Below are 18,881 nucleotides of genomic sequence, written 5' to 3'. Positions count from 1 at the left end.
CTGATGGAGATTCCAGTGCTCTTGAATTCTTCTGATGTCTTCCTCGTGCCTCCTCTTCACTGCCTTGATGTCACTCTGGGCTTCGGGCAGCTCTGCTTGTGGCTCTGCCTTGATGTCCTGTGCACACAAATGCAGAGCAAGTGACTGGGAGCTGCCATCAGGCTCAGCTTTTTCCTCTTTCGGCCTCAAAATCACATTCATTCAGCCACTTCTTTCTGCTTCCCTACCCAGCTCTGCTTCCATTGGAACCCTCCCATCCCAGTGCTGGTCTCTGCAGATTACAAGGCTCTGTGCTTTCAGTGCCTATGGGACTCCTGGCCTCCTCCATCTCAAGAGCTCCGTTTTATGCCCCTGTTCCTGCCCTTCACTCTGTCACCTGGCTAGTCAGGCTTACTTGGCCATTCTCTTGTGGCTCTTCCACCTGCTGCCTGAGCTGCTCCAGCTGCTCTCGGGCTGGGAACAGCTCTCCCCGAGTCTGGCACGGCATCTCTGATAGAGCAATCTGCTCATGCTCTTTCTCCAGAAGGAGCTGCACAGAAAGCAAGAGAAGATGGGTTTCAACTTCCCATAAAACATTTGTGGGGCAGGACTCAGAGACTGATGGGCTCACACATTCCCAAAGCAATGTACTGCTGCTCTCCTGGGTCATTCCCTGCCCGTGGGAAGGCACAGATTCCAAAGTGACAGTGGCAGTACAGTCAGGGTCCCTCTGGGACTGAAGCTGACAGGGAACGTGGGGCCTTTCTCAAGGCTCTGCTGAGGACCTCGCTCCTCTTCTGCCGTGTCCTGTTTGTCTTCAGAAGTGACTGACACCCAGCCCTGTCCCACAGCCCCACCCTGGCTCTGCAGGTGGCTTCCTGTGTGAGCTTGCTCCTTGTGAGAGACACTTCCGGAGTTCATGTTCTCTTCAGGCCTGCACTGCCATTCCTGCCTTTCTGACATCTACACTCTTGGATTATTCAGGAGATGAGGATGCGCACAAAGACCCTCCAATGGAGGTCAGAGGGCCTCTATGGCCACCTCAATATATGGAGGAGGACCAAGGTGTTTATTCTCCTCCCTCTTTTGTCAGCTGAGAATTCTGACTGGCTGTACCAGAGACCCTCACAAGGTCCCATTAACAAATTAATTTACAAACCTTTCAGGATGCCAATGAAGGAAACCATGTGTCATGTAATACATGTATGACCAGAGTCCCCAAACACCACCTAGAGCATGGGATTGTTCCAGTCCCTTAGGACAGGCCAAAATTTAAAGGATAAACAGGGGGTTTCAGGGTGGAAAAGGCTGGAGGAGGAAAACACCTCTGAGGGGAAAAAACAACCATCTCTGGAGGGGGAAACATCTCTGCCTGCTCAGGATCAGTCAATGGAAGGAGTCTCTCCTCCTCCTCTCAAGGGGTGCCTTTAGGTGAGCTTTGCACCTCCAGCTGCCTTGGAGCAAAACCAGGAAGATTCATTTAGGTAGATAGATAGATAGATAGATCGATAGATTGATAGATAGATCTATCTCACTGTTATCATCTCTCTTTTCCTATACTTTCCATCACTACACACATCAACACTCGGTAGCCAGTGCCCTGATCAGCAGCAATCCTGAACTTGCTCTCCTGTTGCTTCAATAAACCACACTCTTGGGGAACCTGGAGCAGGAAGGTCCTTATGGAACACAATCAGACCCAGGGCCCTGCACTGGGAACTGCACTCTTTGTGCATCTGTGCTGGGGCAAGTTCTTCTCTTGGACTCGACCAGACTGACGGTGCTAAAGTGGCTGCAATCAGAAATGAAGCCTGGCCCCTCACAGCCCCTCTGATCTCTGAGGACCCTGGAATGCAGGGGCCTTGATTTCCTGCTAAACTCCCATACCTGGAATGCAACAGATACTGATCCCCCGGGCTGCCAAAAGGCACGGGCGCTGTTAACCTGAAAGTGATGTGCAAGGCCCTGCTGGCTGGCCGGCCACCAGAACAGCTCCTTCTGCACCAACGTCCCTGCCCCAGATTATGTGTTCTCATGCAAAAATACTGCATCTTCCAGAACCGCAAACTAACATTCTAGCAGAATCTCTTCCAGTGCTGGAAAAGGGCAGGAAAGGTTGAGCAAAAGCACCTTTGCTCACTGGAGAAAGAGAAATGACACAGGGCCTCTCCTTCTAGCAAACAAACAAATAAATAAACAAAAAGATGAAAGTATCACCTACTCCAGTGTCTAAAGCACTTGGATGCAGTCAGGGGATGCTTGGCAGGGAAACAGCCCTTGTGGTGAGCACTGTCATGTAGGGATTTATGGAAGTGTAGCTGAAGGTCCTTCATGAACCTCCCTTCTCCAGGCTAAAGCTCCCTCAGTGCCTCCTCACGGGACTTGTGCTCCACACCCTTCCCCAGTTCCCTTGCCCTTCTCTGGACCTGCTCCAGCCCCTCAATGTCATTCTGCTTCACAGGGGCCCAGAACTGGACACAGCACTCGAGCTGCGGCCTCAGCAGTGCCCAGCACAGGGGGACGGTCACTGCCCTGCTCCTGCTGCCCCACTATTGCTGACACAGGCCAGCATGCCCTTGGCCTCTTGGCCACCGGGGCACAGCTGGCTCATGTCAGCTGCTGTTGACCAGCATCCCTGGGTCCTTTCCTCCCAGGCAGCTCCCCAGGCACAAAGTTGCACATTTGTCTTAAAAGACAGCATCAAGAATTTCAAGATGTCCTTCCTGTTCTTAGCACTCACTACAAGACAGCAGACAAGGACCTGCAGCTTCACCCCGGCCTCCAGACTCCAGTGGAGTTTTCAAAGCTGCAGACTTCACAACAGAAAGTATCAGCAGAAACATGCAGCCTCTGGGTTTTGCCCCAGAAGAAGGGTTCAGAACTATGCAGTTTGTTTCTTTTGCCACACGGGAGAAGAGTGGCCCCACACGGGTCATGGACAACACAATCATCTCTTTGCAGCTTATCAAAAGCAAAACCACAGCACACTCAGAGCCCCTGTCAGCTCTGCTCCTGCCTGCTCTGCCTGAAGAGGAGAAAGAACAACCTGGCAACAAAGGCATCGGAATCCTGGACTTCAGGCAGCAATTCCACGTCCCCAGTGTGTCTCTGAAATACTCCCAGGTAAGCACACCCGAGAAGCCCTTTGGGACAAGCCACCCCAAAGAGCTTGTGTGGACAAATCAACACTTTTTGTGCCTGCAGCTACTTGGCCAGCCTGTGGAGTGGGACACACCTCTCCAGGCCACCGTGTCCCCTACGTGTGTGGCAAGGCTGAGAGCAGTGTCTTTGGAGCGCTCCCTCCCGTGGGGACAGGGGAGCCTTCATGACTCAGGCTGGCCCCTATTGGAATCCCAGCAAGCTGGGGCCTGAGCATGACAGGTCAAAGGCCGTTTTCCAGCTGTCACTGGCTGGGGGGAATCGCTAGGTCCTGGCAGGACTCCAGCACTCAGCATCCTCGGCCACCAGCAGCAAGTGCTGGCTGGTCAGAAACTTGCAGCTCTGATTTCCTCTAAAGACAGCACCAACCAGAACTGGCACTTACTGTCTTGGAAAGTTCAGGCTGTGGTGTGATCACAGCTGGAGGGTTGTGGTCATTCTGCTCCTCTTTGGCCTCTTCTCCAGGAGCAGAGGGAGCCAGAGGAGAGTCTGCTGTTAGTTCTGTGCCCTGTGGACAGGCAGGAGCGTGAGGGACAGGCAGTTACCTATCATTTTATAACCTTATTCCTATTCAGCTCTACAGCCAGCTCTACTAAGGAGAAATCATAACCTTTCATAGCAAGGGGATTCTAAGTCCCTCCAACTAAATTAAAATGGGCATATTGCTCTGAATTAGATGTTCCACCCTGGCTACTGTCAGGAAGCAACGTTCTCTCTGCAAATCTGGGCTTTTAGTTCTTTAAAAGCTCTGAAATGCAGAACTAGGAAACAGCCAGCGATGTCTTTGCTACTGCTGCTGCAGACATGGAAATGGATTTTCTCTCAGCCTACACAGCTGGCCCTCCTCACTCTACTGCCACAGACCAAGCTCACAGCTTGCTCCACAATTCTTAAATGCCAGGAACATCAAAGGTTCCTTTCTCACTCACCTTGGGATCGGCACCTCTGAATACATGGGTCAGGTGACCTGCAGTGGGCAAGGGAAAAGGAACGAGGCGCTGTGAGAAAACTGCCTGTGCTGGTGAACCCCCCAGAACAAGTCAACCCCAACAGAGAGTATTTTCCTTTCACAGCATCCCTCCAGGAGACACAATTCTTTCACACAGCCAGCAAGAGAACAGGACAATATTCTTGGTTGTGCCTACGCTTTGGCCTGTTTTGCCAGTAAACAAATACAAACTTGGTCAAGAAAATGCAGATTGTTCTTTCACACTCAATGCTTCTGTTCTGCCCAGCAGTTAAAGCAGCTTTTGTTCTCTTCTCTTTCGGGTACCTTATTTTTAAAATAAGTTGCATGCACCAATTCCCATTAAGTTGCTGAAAACAGTTGCCCAGAAAAGCTTCCCCCAAATCCCCCTGAGCTGTGGCAGCTCTACTGGGAAACAGCTCAGGAGCAGCTCTGGGGTTCAGGAGCAGACACTCACTGTTTTGGAGTTTGCACTTCATTGCAAAGGAAATCACTATTTTAGCACTCAGTAAAGGGTCAAGTTAGTCAAATCTTTTAATGACAAAATTTAGAATAAAAGAAGCTTTCCCTGAATTCCAGGGAGAACCACAAAGTCTTTAGAAGGTCTTCTGAGAAGGTCTCCCAATCTGCCTTTTCAAAGTTGTCCTGCTTGACCAGCACACTGAGGAAATGACAGACTCTGCTGCCACAGACCCTGCCCTGGAGGGAAGGGAACCCCTGGAGGTTCCCTTGCAAGTGCTGCCCACGGCCCCCTGGCTACAGACACCCCCTTTTTAGCTGAACATGTTGACAGGAGCTTTACCAAACCAGTGACATCCTAATGGTGTTTTTGTTTCAAAGTCAACTCAGTTACTAAGAAAGAGCATGAAGAGATACAAAAGCCAGATTAAGCTACCACCCAGGGAAAACCTCTACTTACGTGCCAGGTTAGCCAGGTAATATCCAGAATAACCAATGCCATACACAGTGCAAACTGCAGCAGCGAGTGTCTCCATGGTTTGAGCACTGCTGTGCAAGTTTGCAGACTGTGCTCTAACACAACAAAAACCAAGGCTCCTGTCAGGGTGCAGCTGCCCCCTGACAAGGCCTCAACCAGGAGGATGCTCCTGCTCTGAGCAAGCCCAAGAGCTGCTCTGGCACTGAGGCCTTCCATGCACCAAGGCAACCTTCTGAGGACACCACGACTACGTGGCAACCATGCCCTGACATCACAAAGGAGCTGCTCCGCGTTGGTCTGTGTCTTTATGCAAAGCAACCCAAGCTTCCCTGCAGCAAACACCAAATAGCCTGGGAAGTTCTTCTCTGTCAAAGCAGCACAAATTCCCCTCATGGGCCAAAGCCTGTTGTTCAAGGGGCCCAAGAGAACTCAAAGAGTGCCCCAAGCACCTACAGCCTGTACCCCAAGTGCACACTGAGATGCGACCAAAGCAAAGGAAACCAGGCCAAGAAAATGGCCCAAAGCATTGCACAGATCCAGGAGGGAAGGCACTATGGGCATAAGAGCTGAAATAATTCCTAACAAATCGCCCCACATATTTGCACATTTATTGGACATGCCCTGGGCTCCTCTGCATGTACATCTCTACCTCTGCCTTTGTGTCTCTTTGGAAGCAGAACTGGCAGGATTTGCCCACCAGCAGCAGCTGCTCCAAGCTGGGAACGCGACTGGCAGTGCTGATTTCCAGAGGCTGCTGGCTCCCAGGTGGAGCCAAGGCAGGAGCTGGCGCTGCGGCTGCTCTGTGCCAGAGAGCCCTGGCTGGGCAGGGCACGGTGCCCACTGCGCTGTGGGCTCTCTCTTCTGCCAGAGCTGGGCACACCTGGGAATGTAGTTACACAGCTTGGGTTTGCCCAGGAAGTTTGTGGTGTTTTCTTTCCTGGGAACGCCAGCACCTCCCTACTGCAGGTCAGAACGAGTCTGGGAGAAGGGGAGCTGCCGGCAGATTTAAATCGAGATGTGATGATCATTTTTCACTCAGCCTCTCTCACCTTTGTGATAGAGACAAGAGGCTTTTCCTTCCTTTTAATTATAGGCCTGCAGTGGGCCCAATTTTGTCCTTTCTTTTATAGGAACCCCCTTACAGATGAGATGGAGCTGTGTGAGAATCAAGGAAATTTTTAATTGCCACCGTAATTGACAGTATTGACAATTTACTAATATTTGTGACTTGTCTGTATTTCATCACAAGTGACTTGTTGGGAGACCGAATATTAATCAAAGCATTTCATTTTATTTTGATTATGGAAAAAAGAGGTATAGGAAAAGCTCCTATGGCTATATATTTTTCTCAACAAGAACAAATACATATTTGAAATCATGGTAACCTTGCCAGCTCTGCCTTGGGAGGTTTCAGAATTACTATGGTCTGGCTAAACTTTTCAGATTAATGAAAAAAGAAGCTAAAGAATCTCAACAGAAGACAAAAAATGTTCCATGAGGAATGGTTGACTTCACCTTCCTCAACTCATTTTTATCACAGTCCTCAGCAGCAATGGCATGTTGGCTGTGGGTATGAGAGGCGGCAGCTCCCTGGCACACACGGTGCTGCTGGCAGAGCTGGCTGCTGCCTACTCAAAGCTCAGGTAGGCACCTGAGCTGCCTTGCTGCACTGCCAGAGCCATCTCAAGGCTGATCTGCAGTCCAGAGGTGCTGGTCAGCTGGAAGCTGCAGGACTTGCCGCAGGGCAGCGCCGTGAGCTGACAGTGCAGCGAGTGGGGCAAAAGCAGCCAGGCTGATGGCACCAACACTTGGACCCAGCGGGAGACTTTCTCCACATCCAAGCAGGAACCTGTGCAGAGGGTGTCCAGCAGGTACCCGTGCTGATCCCTCGGCAGCTGGCCACCAGAGGCATGAAGAAAGCACCTCTGCCCCAGCAGCTGCTCGGCGGACCACAGGCACTCCAGAGCCACATGGACGCGCCCGGCTGGCGGCTGCTTTCTGCTGTCCACATTGAAGGAGTGGCCAGGGGGTGGCCGCAGCATGACCAGGGGGCGGTAGACGGTGCTGTTCTCCTGGACGCTCCAGGCTTCAGAGCTGGTGTCCATCCCGGTGCCTGGGTGCAACTCCACCATGAAGTTCCCGCCGCCTTCTCCGGGATCGGTTGCGTCACCGCACTGGGCACCTTGCGGTGCCCATCCCCGCCACTCCGGATTCAGGGATCTGAACCTCAGACTACCTGACGCGCCCGGCTGGCGGCTGCTTTCTGCTGTCCACATTGAAGGAGTGGCCAGGGGGTGGCCGCAGGATGACCAGGGTGCGGTAGACGGTGCTGTTCTCCTGGACGCTCCAGGCTTCAGAGCTGGTGTCCATCCCGGTGCCTGGGTGCAACTCCGGCATGAAGTTCCCGCCGGCTTCTCCGGGATTGGTTGCGTCACCGCACTGAGCACCGGCACTCCGGATTCAGGGATCTGAACCTCAGACTACCTGACGCGCCCGGCTGGCGGCTGCTTTCTGTTGTCCACATTGAAGGAGCGACCAGGGGGTGGCCGCAGCATGACCAGGGGGCGGTAGACGGTGCTGTTCTCCTGGACGCTCCAGGCTTCAGAGCTGGTGTCCATCTCGGTGCCTGGGTGCAACTCCACCATGAAGTTCCCGCCGCCTTCTCCGGGATTGGTTGCGTCACCGCACTGGGCACCTTGCGGTGCCCATCCCCGCCACTCCGGATTCAGGGATCTGAACCTCAGACTACCTGACGCGCCTGGCTGGCGGCTGCTTTCTGCTGTCCACATTGAAGGAGCGACCAGGGGGTGGCCGCAGGATGACCAGGGGGCGGTTGACGGTGCTGTTCTCCTGGACGCTCCAGGCTTCAGAGCTGGTGTCCATCCCGGTGCCTGGGTGCAACTCCACCATGAAGTTCCCGCCGCCTTCTCCGGGATCGGTTGCGTCACCGCACTGGGCACCTTGCGCTGCCCATCCCCGCCACTCCGGATTCAGGGATCTGAACCTCAGACTACCTGACGCGCCTGGCTGGCGGCTGCTTTCTGCTGTCCACATTGAAGGAGTGGCCAGGGGGTGGCCGCAGCATGACCAGGGGGCGATAGACGGTGCTGTTCTCCTGGACGCTCCAGGCTTCAGATCTGGTGTCCATCCCGGTGCCTGGGTGCAACTCCGGCATGAAGTTCCCGCCGGCTTCTCCGGGATCGGTTGCGTCACCGCACTGAGCACCGCCACTCCGGATTCAGGGATCTGAACCTCAGCCTACCTGACGCGCCCGGCTGGCGGCTGCTTTCTGCTGTCCACATTGAAGGAGCGCCCAGGGGGTGGCCGCAGGATGACCAGGGGGCGGTAGACGGTGCTGTTCTCCTGGACGCTCCAGGCTTCAGAGCTGGTGTCCATCTCGGTGCCTGGGTGCAACTCCACCATGAAGTTCCCGCCGCCTTCTCCGGGATCGGTTGCGTCATCGCACTGGGCACCTTGCGGTGCCCATTCCTGCCACTCCGGATTCAGAGATCTGAACCTCGGACGACCTGACGCGCCCGGCTGGCGGCTGCTTTCTGCTGTCCACATTGAAGGAGCGACCAGGGGGTGGCCGCAGGATGACCAGGGGGCGGTAGACGGTGCTGTTCTCCTGGACGCTCCAGGCTTCAGAGCTGGTGTCCATCCCGGTGCCTGGGTGCAACTCCACCATGAAGTTCCCGCCGCCTTCTCCGGGATCGGTTGCGTCACCGCACTGGGCACCTTGCGGTGCCCATCCCCGCCACTCCGGATTCAGGGATCTGAACCTCAGACTACCTGACGCGCCCGGCTGGCGGCTGCTTTCTGCTGTCCACATTGAAGGAGTGGCCAGGGGGTGGCCGCAGCATGACCAGGGGGCGATAGACGGTGCTGTTCTCCTGGACGCTCCAGGCTTCAGATCTGGTGTCCATCCCGGTGCCTGGGTGCAACTCCGGCATGAAGTTCCCGCCGGCTTCTCCGGGATCGGTTGCATCACCGCACTGGGCACCGCCACTCCGGATTCAGGGATCTGAACCTCAGCCTACCTGACGCGCCCGGCTGGCGGCTGCTTTCTAATGTCCACATTGAAGGAATGGCCAGGGGGTGGCCGCAGCATGACCAGGGGGCGGTAGACGGTGCTGTTCTCCTGGACGCTCCAGGCTTCAGAGATGGTGTCCATCCCGGTGCCTGGGTGCAACTCCGGCATGAAGTTCCCGCCGGCTTCTCCGGGATCGGTTGCGTCACCGCACTGGGCACCTTGCGGTGCCCATCCCCGCCACTCCGGATTCAGGGATCTGAACCTCAGACTACCTGACGCGCCCAGCTGGCGGCTGCTTTCTAATGTCCACACTGAAGGAGTGGCCAGGGGGTGGCCGCAGCATGACCAGGGGGCGGTAGACGGTGCTGTTCTCCTGGACGCTCCAGGCTTCAGAGCTGGTGTCCATCTCGGTGCCTGGGTGCAACTCCACCATGAAGTTCCCGCCGCCTTCTCCGGGATCGGTTGCGTCAGCGCACTGGGCACCTTGCGGTGCCCATTCCTGCCACTCCGGATTCAGGGATCTGAACCTCAGACTACCTGACGCGCCCGGCTGGCGGCTGCTTTCTGCTGTCCACATTGAAGGAGTGGCCAGGGGGTGGCCGCAGCATGACCAGGGGGCGGTAGACGGTGCTGTTCTCCTGGACGCTCCAGGCTTCAGAGCTGGTGTCCATCCCGGTGCCTGGGTGCAACTCCACCATGAAGTTCCCGCCGCCTTCTCCGGGATCGGTTGCGTCACCGCACTGGGCACCTTGCGCTGCCCATCCCCGCCACTCCGGATTCAGGGATCTGAACCTCAGACTACCTGACGCGCCTGGCTGGCGGCTGCTTTCTGCTGTCCACATTGAAGGAGCGCCCAGGGGGTGGCCGCAGGATGACCAGGGGGCGGTAGACGGTGCTGTTCTCCTGGATGCTCCAGGCTTCAGAGCTGGTGTCCATCCCGGTGCCTGGGTGCAACTCCGGCATGAAGTTCCCGCCGCCTTCTCTGGGATCGGTTGCGTCACCGCACTGAGCACCGGCACTCCGGATTCAGGGATCTGAACCTCAGACTACCTGACGCGCCCGGCTGGCGGCTGCTTTCTGCTGTCCACATTGAAGGAGCGACCAGGGGGTGGCCGCAGCATGACCAGGGGGCGGTAGACGGTGCTGTTCTCCTGGACGCTCCAGGCTTCAAAGATGGTGTCCATCCCGGTGCCTGGGTGCAACTCCGGCATGAAGTTCCCGCCGGCTTCTCCGGGATCGGATGCGTCACGGCACTGGGCACCGCCACTCCGGATTCAGGGATCTGAACCTCAGACTACCTGACGCGCCCGTCTGGCGGCTGCTTTCTGCTGTCCACATTGAAGGAGTGGCCAGGGGGTGGCCGCAGCATGACCAGGGGGCGGTAGACGGTGCTGTTCTCCTGGACGCTCCAGGCTTCAGAGATGGTGTCCATCCCGGTGCCTGGGTGCAACTCCACCATGAAGTTCCCACCGCCTTCTCCGGGATCGGTTGCGTCACTGCACTAGGCACCTTGCGGTGCCCATCCCCGCCACTCCGGATTCAGGGATCTGAACCTCAGACTACCTGACGCGCCCGGCTGGCGGCTGCTTTCTGCTGTCCACATTGAAGGAGTGGCCAGGGGGTGGCCGCAGCATGACCAGGGGGCGGTAGACGGTGCTGTTCTCCTGGACGCTCCAGGCTTCAGAGCTGGTGTCCATCCCGGTGCCTGGGTGCAACTCCGGCATGAAGTTCCCGCCGGCTTCTCCGGGATCGGTTGCGTCACCGCACTGGGCACCTTGCGGTGCCCATCCCCGCCACTCCGGATTCAGGGATCTGAACCTCAGACTACCTGACGCGCCCGGCTGGCGGCTGCTTTCTGCTGTCCACATTGAAGGAGCAACCAGGGGGTGGCCGCAGGATGACCAGGGGGCGGTAGACGGTGCTGTTCTCCTGGACGCTCCAGGCTTCAGAGCTGGTGTCCATCTCGGTGCCTGGGTGCAACTCCACCATGAAGTTCCCGCCGGCTTCTCCGGGATCGGTTGCGTCACCGCACTGGGCACCTTGCGGTGCCCATCCCCGCCACTCCGGATTCAGGGATCTGAACCTCAGACTACCTGACGCGCCTGGCTGGCGGCTGCTTTCTGCTGTCCACATTGAAGGAGCAACCAGGGGGTGGCCGCAGCATGACCAGGGGGCGATAGACGGTGCTGTTCTCCTGGACGCTCCAGGCTTCAGAGCTGGTGTCCATCCCGGTGCCTGGGTGCAACTCCGGCATGAAGTTCCCGCCGGCTTCTCCGGGATCGGTTGCGTCACCGCACTGGGCACCGCCACTCCGGATTCAGGGATCTGAACCTCAGACTACCTGACGCGCCCGGCTGGCGGCTGCTTTCGGCTGTCCACATTGAAGGAGTGGCCAGGGGGTGGCCGCAGCATGACCAGGGGGCGGTAGACGGTGCTGTTCTCCTGGACGCTCCAGGCTTCAGAGCTGGTGTCCATCCCGGTGCCTGGGTGCAACTCCGGCATGAAGTTCCCGCCGCCTTCTCCGGGATCGGTTGCGTCACCGCACTGGGCCCCGCCACTCCGGATTCAGGGATCTGAACCTCAGACTACCTGACGCGCCCGGCTGGCGGCTGCTTTCTGCTGTCCACATTGAAGGAGTGGCCAGGGGGTGGCTGCAGCCTGACCAGGGGGCGGAAGACGGTGCTGTTCTCCTGGACGCTCCAGGCTTCAGAGATGGTGTCCATCCCGGAGCATGGGTGCAACTCCACCATGAAGTTCCCGCCGCCTTCTCCGGGATCGGTTGCGTCAGCGCACTGGGCACCTTGCGGTGCCCATCCCCGCCACTCCGGATTCAGGGATCTGAACCTCAGACTACCTGACGCGCCCGGCTGGCGGCTGCTTTCTGCTGTCCACATTGAAGGAGCGCCCAGGGGGTGGCCGCAGCATGACCAGGGGGTGGTAGACGGTGCTGTTCTCCTGGACGCTCCAGGCTTCAGAGCTGGTGTCCATCTCGGTGCCTGGGTGCAACTCCGGCATGAAGTTCCCGCCGCCTTCTCCGGGATCGGTTGCGTCACCGCACTGGGCACCTTGCGGTGCCCATTCCTGCCACTCCGGATTCAGGGATCTGAACCTCGGACTACCTGACGCGCCCGGCTGGCGGCTGCTTTCTGCTGTCCACATTGAAGGAGCGCCCAGGGGGTGGCCGCAGGATGACCAGGGGGCGGTAGACGGTGCTGTTCTCCTGGACGCTCCAGGCTTCAGAGCTGGTGTCCATCCCGGTGCCTGGGTGCAACTCCACCATGAAGTTCCCGCCGCCTTCTCCGGGATCGGATGCGTCACCGCACTGGGCACCTTGCGGTGCCCATCCCCGCCACTCCGGATTCAGGGATCTGAACCTCAGACTACCTGACGCGCCCGGCTGGCGGCTGCTTTCTGCTGTCCACATTGAAGGAGCGCCCAGGCGGTGGCCGCAGGATGACCAGGGGGCGGTAGACGGTGCTGTTCTCCTGGACGCTCAAGGCTTCAGAGCTGGTGTCCATCCCGGTGCCTGGGTGCAACTCCGGCATGAAGTTCCCGCCGGCTTCTCCGGGATCGGTTGCGTCACCGCACTGGGCACCGCCACTCCGGATTCAGGGATCTGAACCTCAGACTACCTGACGCGCCCGGCTGGCGGCTGCTTTCTAATGTCCACATTGAAGGAGTGGCCAGGGGGTGGCCGCAGCATGACCAGGGGGCGATAGACGGTGCTGTTCTCCTGGACGCTCCAGGCTTCAGATCTGGTGTCCATCCCGGTGCCTGGGTGCAACTCCGGCATGAAGTTCCCGCCGCCTTCTCCGGGATCGGTTGCGTCACCGCACTGGGCACCTTGCGGTGCCCATCCCCGCCACTCTGGATTCAGGGATCTGAACCTCAGACTACCTGACGCGCCCGGCTGGCGGCTGCTTTCTGCTGTCCACATTGAAGGAGTGGCCAGGGGTTGGCCGCAGCATGACCAGGGGGCGGTAGACGGTGCTGTTCTCCTGGACGCTCCAGGCTTCAGAGCTGGTGTCCATCCCGGTGCCTGGGTGCAACTCCGGCATGAAGTTCCCGCCGGCTTCTCCGGGATCGGTTGCGTCACCGCACTGGGCACCGCCACTCTGGATTCAGGGATCTGAACCTCAGCCTACCTGACGCGCCCGGCTGGCGGCTGCTTTCGGCTGTCCACATTGAAGGAGTGGCCAGGGGGTGGCCGCAGCATGACCAGGGGGCGGTAGACGGTGCTGTTCTCCTGGACGCTCCAGGCTTCAGAGCTGGTGTCCATCCCGGTGCCTGGGTGCAACTCCGGCATGAAGTTCCCGCCGGCTTCTCCGGGATCGGTTGCATCACCGCACTAGGCACCGCCACTCCGGATTCAGGGATCTGAACCTCAGACTACCTGACGCGCCCGGCTGGCGGCTGCTTTCTGCTGTCCACATTGAAGGAGTGGCCAGGGGGTGGCCGCAGCATGACCAGGGGGCGGTAGACGGTGCTGTTCTCCTGGACGCTCCAGGCTTCAGAGCTGGTGTCCATCTCGGTGCCTGGGTGCAACTCCACCATGAAGTTCCCGCCGCCTTCTCCGGGATCGGATGCGTCACCGCACTGGGCACCTTGCGGTGCCCATTCCTGCCACTCCGGATTCAGGGATCTGAACCTCAGACTACCTGACGCGCCCGGCTGGCGGCTGCTTTCTGCTGTCCACATTGAAGGAGTGGCCAGGGGTTGGCCGCAGCATGACCAGGGGGCGGTAGACGGTGCTGTTCTCCTGGACGCTCCAGGCTTCAGAGCTGGTGTCCATCCCGGTGCCTGGGTGCAACTCCGGCATGAAGTTCCCGCCGCCTTCTCCGGGATCGGATGCGTCACCGCACTGAGCACCGGCACTCCGGATTCAGGGATCTGAACCTCAGACTACCTGACGCGCCCGGCTGGCGGCTGCTTTCTGCTGTCCACATTGAAGGAGCGCCCAGGGGGTGGCCGCAGGATGACCAGGGGGCGGTAGACGGTGCTGTTCTCCTGGACGCTCCAGGCTTCAGAGCTGGTGTCCATCCCGGTGCCTGGGTGCAACTCCGGCATGAAGTTCCCGCCGCATTCTCTGGGATCGATTGCGTCACCGCACTGGGCCCCGCCACTCCGGATTCAGGGATCTGAACCTCAGACTACCTGACGCGCCTGGCTGGCGGCTGCTTTCTGCTGTCCACATTGAAGGAGTGGCCAGGGGTTGGCCGCAGCATGACCAGGGGGTGGTAGACGGTGCTGTTCTCCTGGACGCTCCAGGCTTCAGAGCTGGTGTCCATCTCGGTGCCTGGGTGCAACTCCACCATGAAGTTCCCGCCGCCTTCTCCGGGATCGGTTGCGTCACCGCACTGGGCACCTTGCGGTGCCCATTCCTGCCACTCCGGATTCAGGGATCCGAACCTCGGACTACCTGATGCGCCCGGCTGGCGGCTGCTTTCTGCTGTCCACATTGAAGGAGTGGCCAGGGGGTGGCCGCAGCATGACCAGGGGGAGGTAGACGGTGCTGTTCTCCTGGACGCTCCAGGCTTCAGAGCTGGTGTCCATCCCGGTGCCTGGGTGCAACTCCACCATGAAGTTCCCGCCGCCTTCTCCGGGATCGGATGCGTCACCGCACTGGGCACCTTGCGGTGCCCATCCCCGCCACTCCGGATTCAGGGATCTGAACCTCAGCCTACCTGACGCGCCCGGCTGGCGGCTGCTTTCTGCTGTCCACATTGAAGGAGCGCCCAGGCGGTGGCCGCAGGATGACCAGGGTGCGGTAGACGGTGCTGTTCTCCTGGACGCTCAAGGCTTCAGAGCTGGTGTCCATCCCGGTGCCTGGGTGCAACACCACCATGAAGTTCCCGCCGCCTTTTCCGGGATTGGTTGCGTCACCGCACTGGGTACTGCCACTCCGGATTCAGGGATCTGAACCTCAGACTACCTGACGCGCCTGGCTGGCGGCTGCTTTCTAATGTCCACATTGAAGGAGTGGCCAGGGGGTGGCCGCAGCATGACCAGGGGGCGGTAGACGGTGCTGTTCTCCTGGACGCTCAAGGCTTCAGAGCTGGTGTCCATCTCGGTGCCTGGGTGCAACTCCACCATGAAGTTCCCGCCGCCTTCTCCGGGATCGGTTGCGTCACCGCACTGGGCACCTTGCGGTGCCCATTCCTGCCACTCCGGATTCAGGGATAAGAACCTCAGCCTACCTGACGCGCCCGGCTGGCGGCTGCTTTCTGCTGTCCACATTGAAGGAGTGGCCAGGGGGTGGCCGCAGCATGACCAGGGGGCGGTAGACGGTGCTGTTCTCCTGGACGCTCCAGGCTTCAGAGCTGGTGTCCATCTCGGTGCCTGGGTGCAACTCCGGCATGAAGTTCCCGCCGCCTTCTCCGGGATCGGTTGCGTCACCGCACTGGGCACCTTGCGGTGCCCATTCCTGCCACTCCGGATTCAGGGATATAAACCTCAGCCTACCTGACGCACGCGGCTGGCGGCTGCTTTCTGCTGTCCACATTGAAGGAGCGACCAGGGGGTGGCCGCAGCATGACCAGGGGGCGGTAGACGGTGCTGTTCTCCTGGACGCTCCAGGCTTCAGAGCTGGTGTCCATCCCGGTGCCTGGGTGCAACTCCACCATGAAGTTCCCGCCGGCTTCTCCGGGATCGGTTGCGTCACCGCACTGGGCACCTTGCGGTGCCCATCCCCGCCACTCCGGATTCAGGGATCTGAACCTCAGACTACCTGACGCGCCTGGCTGGCGGCTGCTTTCTGCTGTCCACATTGAAGGAGCGACCAGGGGGTGGCCGCAGCATGACCAGGGGGCGGTAGACGGTGCTGTTCTCCTGGACGCTCCAGGCTTCAGAGCTGGTGTCCATCCCGGTGCCTGGGTGCAACTCCACCATGAAGTTCCCGACGGCTTCTCCGGGATCGGTTGCGTCACCGCACTGGGCACCTTGCGGTGCCCATCCCCGCCACTCCGGATTCAGGGATCTGAACCTCAGACTACCTGACGCGCCCGGCTGGCAGCTGCTTTCTGCTGTCCACATTGAAGGAGTGGCCGGAGGGTGGCCGCAGGATGACCAGGGGGTGGTAGACGGTGCTGTTCTCCTGGACGCTCCAGGCTTCAGAGCTGGTGTCCATCCCGGTGCCCGGGTGCAACTCCACCATGAAGTTCCCGCCGCCTTTTCCGGGATTGGTTGCGTCACCGCACTGGGCACCGCCACTCCGGATTCAGGGATCTGAACCTCAGACTACCTGACGCGCCTGGCTGGCGGCTGCTTTCTAATGTCCACATTGAAGGAGTGACCAGGGGGTGGCCGCAGCATGACCAGGGGGCGGTAGACGGTGCTGTTCTCCTGGACGCTCCAGGCTTCAGAGCTGGTGTCCATCCCGGTGCCTGGGTGCAACTCCACCATGAAGTTCCCGCCGCCTATTCCGGGATCGGTTGCGTCACCGCACTGGGCACCGCCACTCCGGATTCAGGGATATGAACCTCAGACTACCTGACACGCCCGGCTGGCGGCTCCTTTCTAATGTCCACATTGAAGGAGCGACCAGGGGGTGGCCGCAGCATGACCAGGGGGCGGTAGACGGTGCTGTTCTCCTGGACGCTCACGGCTTCAGAGCTGGTGTCCATCCCGGTGCCTGGGTGCAACTCCACCATGAAGTTCCCGCCGCCTTCTCCGGGATCGGTTGCGTCACCGCACTGGGCACCTTGCGCTGCCCATCCCCGCCACTCCGGATTCAGGGATCTGAACCTCAGACTACCTGACGCGCCTGGCTGGCGGCTGCTTTCTGCTGTCCACATTGAAGGAGCGCCCAGGGGGTGGCCGCAGGATGACCAGGGGGCGGTAGACGGTGCTGTTCTCCTGGATGCTCCAGGCTTCAGAGCTGGTGTCCATCCCGGTGCCTGGGTGCAACTCCGGCATGAAGTTCCCGCCGCCTTCTCTGGGATCGGTTGCGTCACCGCACTGAGCACCGGCACTCCGGATTCAGGGATCTGAACCTCAGACTACCTGACGCGCCCGGCTGGCGGCTGCTTTCTGCTGTCCACATTGAAGGAGCGACCAGGGGGTGGCCGCAGCATGACCAGGGGGCGGTAGACGGTGCTGTTCTCCTGGACGCTCCAGGCTTCAAAGATGGTGTCCATCCCGGTGCCTGGGTGCAACTCCGGCATGAAGTTCCCGCCGGCTTCTCCGGGATCGGATGCGTCACGGCACTGGGCACCGCCACTCCGGATTCAGGGATCTGAACCTCAGACTACCTGACGCGCCCGTCTGGCGGCTGCTTTCTGCTGTCCACATTGAAGGAGTGGCCAGGGGGTGGCCGCAGCATGACCAGGGGGCGGTAGACGGTGCTGTTCTCCTGGACGCTCCAGGCTTCAGAGATGGTGTCCATCCCGGTGCCTGGGTGCAACTCCACCATGAAGTTCCCACCGCCTTCTCCGGGATCGGTTGCGTCACTGCACTAGGCACCTTGCGGTGCCCATCCCCGCCACTCCGGATTCAGGGATCTGAACCTCAGACTACCTGACGCGCCCGGCTGGCGGCTGCTTTCTGCTGTCCACATTGAAGGAGTGGCCAGGGGGTGGCCGCAGCATGACCAGGGGGCGGTAGACGGTGCTGTTCTCCTGGACGCTCCAGGCTTCAGAGCTGGTGTCCATCCCGGTGCCTGGGTGCAACTCCGGCATGAAGTTCCCGCCGGCTTCTCCGGGATCGGTTGCGTCACCGCACTGGGCACCTTGCGGTGCCCATCCCCGCCACTCCGGATTCAGGGATCTGAACCTCAGACTACCTGACGCGCCCGGCTGGCGGCTGCTTTCTGCTGTCCACATTGAAGGAGCAACCAGGGGGTGGCCGCAGGATGACCAGGGGGCGGTAGACGGTGCTGTTCTCCTGGACGCTCCAGGCTTCAGAGCTGGTGTCCATCTCGGTGCCTGGGTGCAACTCCACCATGAAGTTCCCGCCGGCTTCTCCGGGATCGGTTGCGTCACCGCACTGGGCACCTTGCGGTGCCCATCCCCGCCACTCCGGATTCAGGGATCTGAACCTCAGACTACCTGACGCGCCTGGCTGGCGGCTGCTTTCTGCTGTCCACATTGAAGGAGCAACCAGGGGGTGGCCGCAGCATGACCAGGGGGCGATAGACGGTGCTGTTCTCCTGGACGCTCCAGGCTTCAGAGCTGGTGTCCATCCCGGTGCCTGGGTGCAACTCCGGCATGAAGTTCCCGCCGCCTTCTCCGGGATCGGTTGCGTCACCGCACTGGGCACCTTGCGGTGCCCATCCCCGCCACTCCGGATTCAGGGATCTGAACCTCAGACTACCTGACGCGCCCGGCTGGCGGCTGCTTTCTGCTGTCCACATTGAAGGAGTGGCCAGGGGGTGGCCGCAGCATGACCAGGGGGCGATAGACGGTGCTGTTCTCCTGGACGCTCCAGGCTTCAGAGCTGGTGTCCATCCCGGTGCCTGGGTGCAACTCCGGCATGAAGTTCCCGCCGGCTTCTCCGGGATCGGTTGCGTCACCGCACTGGGCACCGCCACTCCGGATTCAGGGATCTGAACCTCAGACTACCTGACGCGCCCGGCTGGCGGCTGCTTTCGGCTGTCCACATTGAAGGAGTGGCCAGGGGGTGGCCGCAGCATGACCAGGGGGCGGTAGACGGTGCTGTTCTCCTGGACGCTCCAGGCTTCAGAGCTGGTGTCCATCCCGGTGCCTGGGTGCAACTCCGGCATGAAGTTCCCGCCGCCTTCTCCAGGATCGGTTGCGTCACCGCACTGGGCCCCGCCACTCCGGATTCAGGGATCTGAACCTCAGACTACC

At 59.5% G+C, this 18,881-nt stretch overlaps 1 protein-coding gene and 1 long non-coding RNA gene across 2 annotated transcripts in view; one reads left to right on the top strand and one right to left on the bottom strand.

The window, feature by feature from the left end:
• The window catches only part of LOC125320283 (serine/arginine repetitive matrix protein 1-like), a 147,879-nt gene that overhangs the window by 50,103 nt on the left and 78,895 nt on the right, over positions 1 to 18,881 (top strand). The gene's annotated exons all lie outside the window — the stretch shown is intronic.
• Positions 11 to 4,582, bottom strand: LOC125320422. Its single transcript, XR_007201108.1, has 4 exons — positions 4,068 to 4,582; positions 3,524 to 3,646; positions 395 to 529; positions 11 to 117 (listed from the first exon to the last, which is right to left on the bottom strand). It is a non-coding gene; the product is annotated as an uncharacterized LOC125320422 (long non-coding RNA).

This window comes from Corvus hawaiiensis, chromosome Z (genome assembly GCF_020740725.1).
Source record: "Corvus hawaiiensis isolate bCorHaw1 chromosome Z, bCorHaw1.pri.cur, whole genome shotgun sequence".
Lineage (NCBI taxonomy): Eukaryota > Metazoa > Chordata > Aves > Passeriformes > Corvidae > Corvus > Corvus hawaiiensis.
This window is presented reverse-complemented; position numbering and strand designations above follow the sequence as displayed.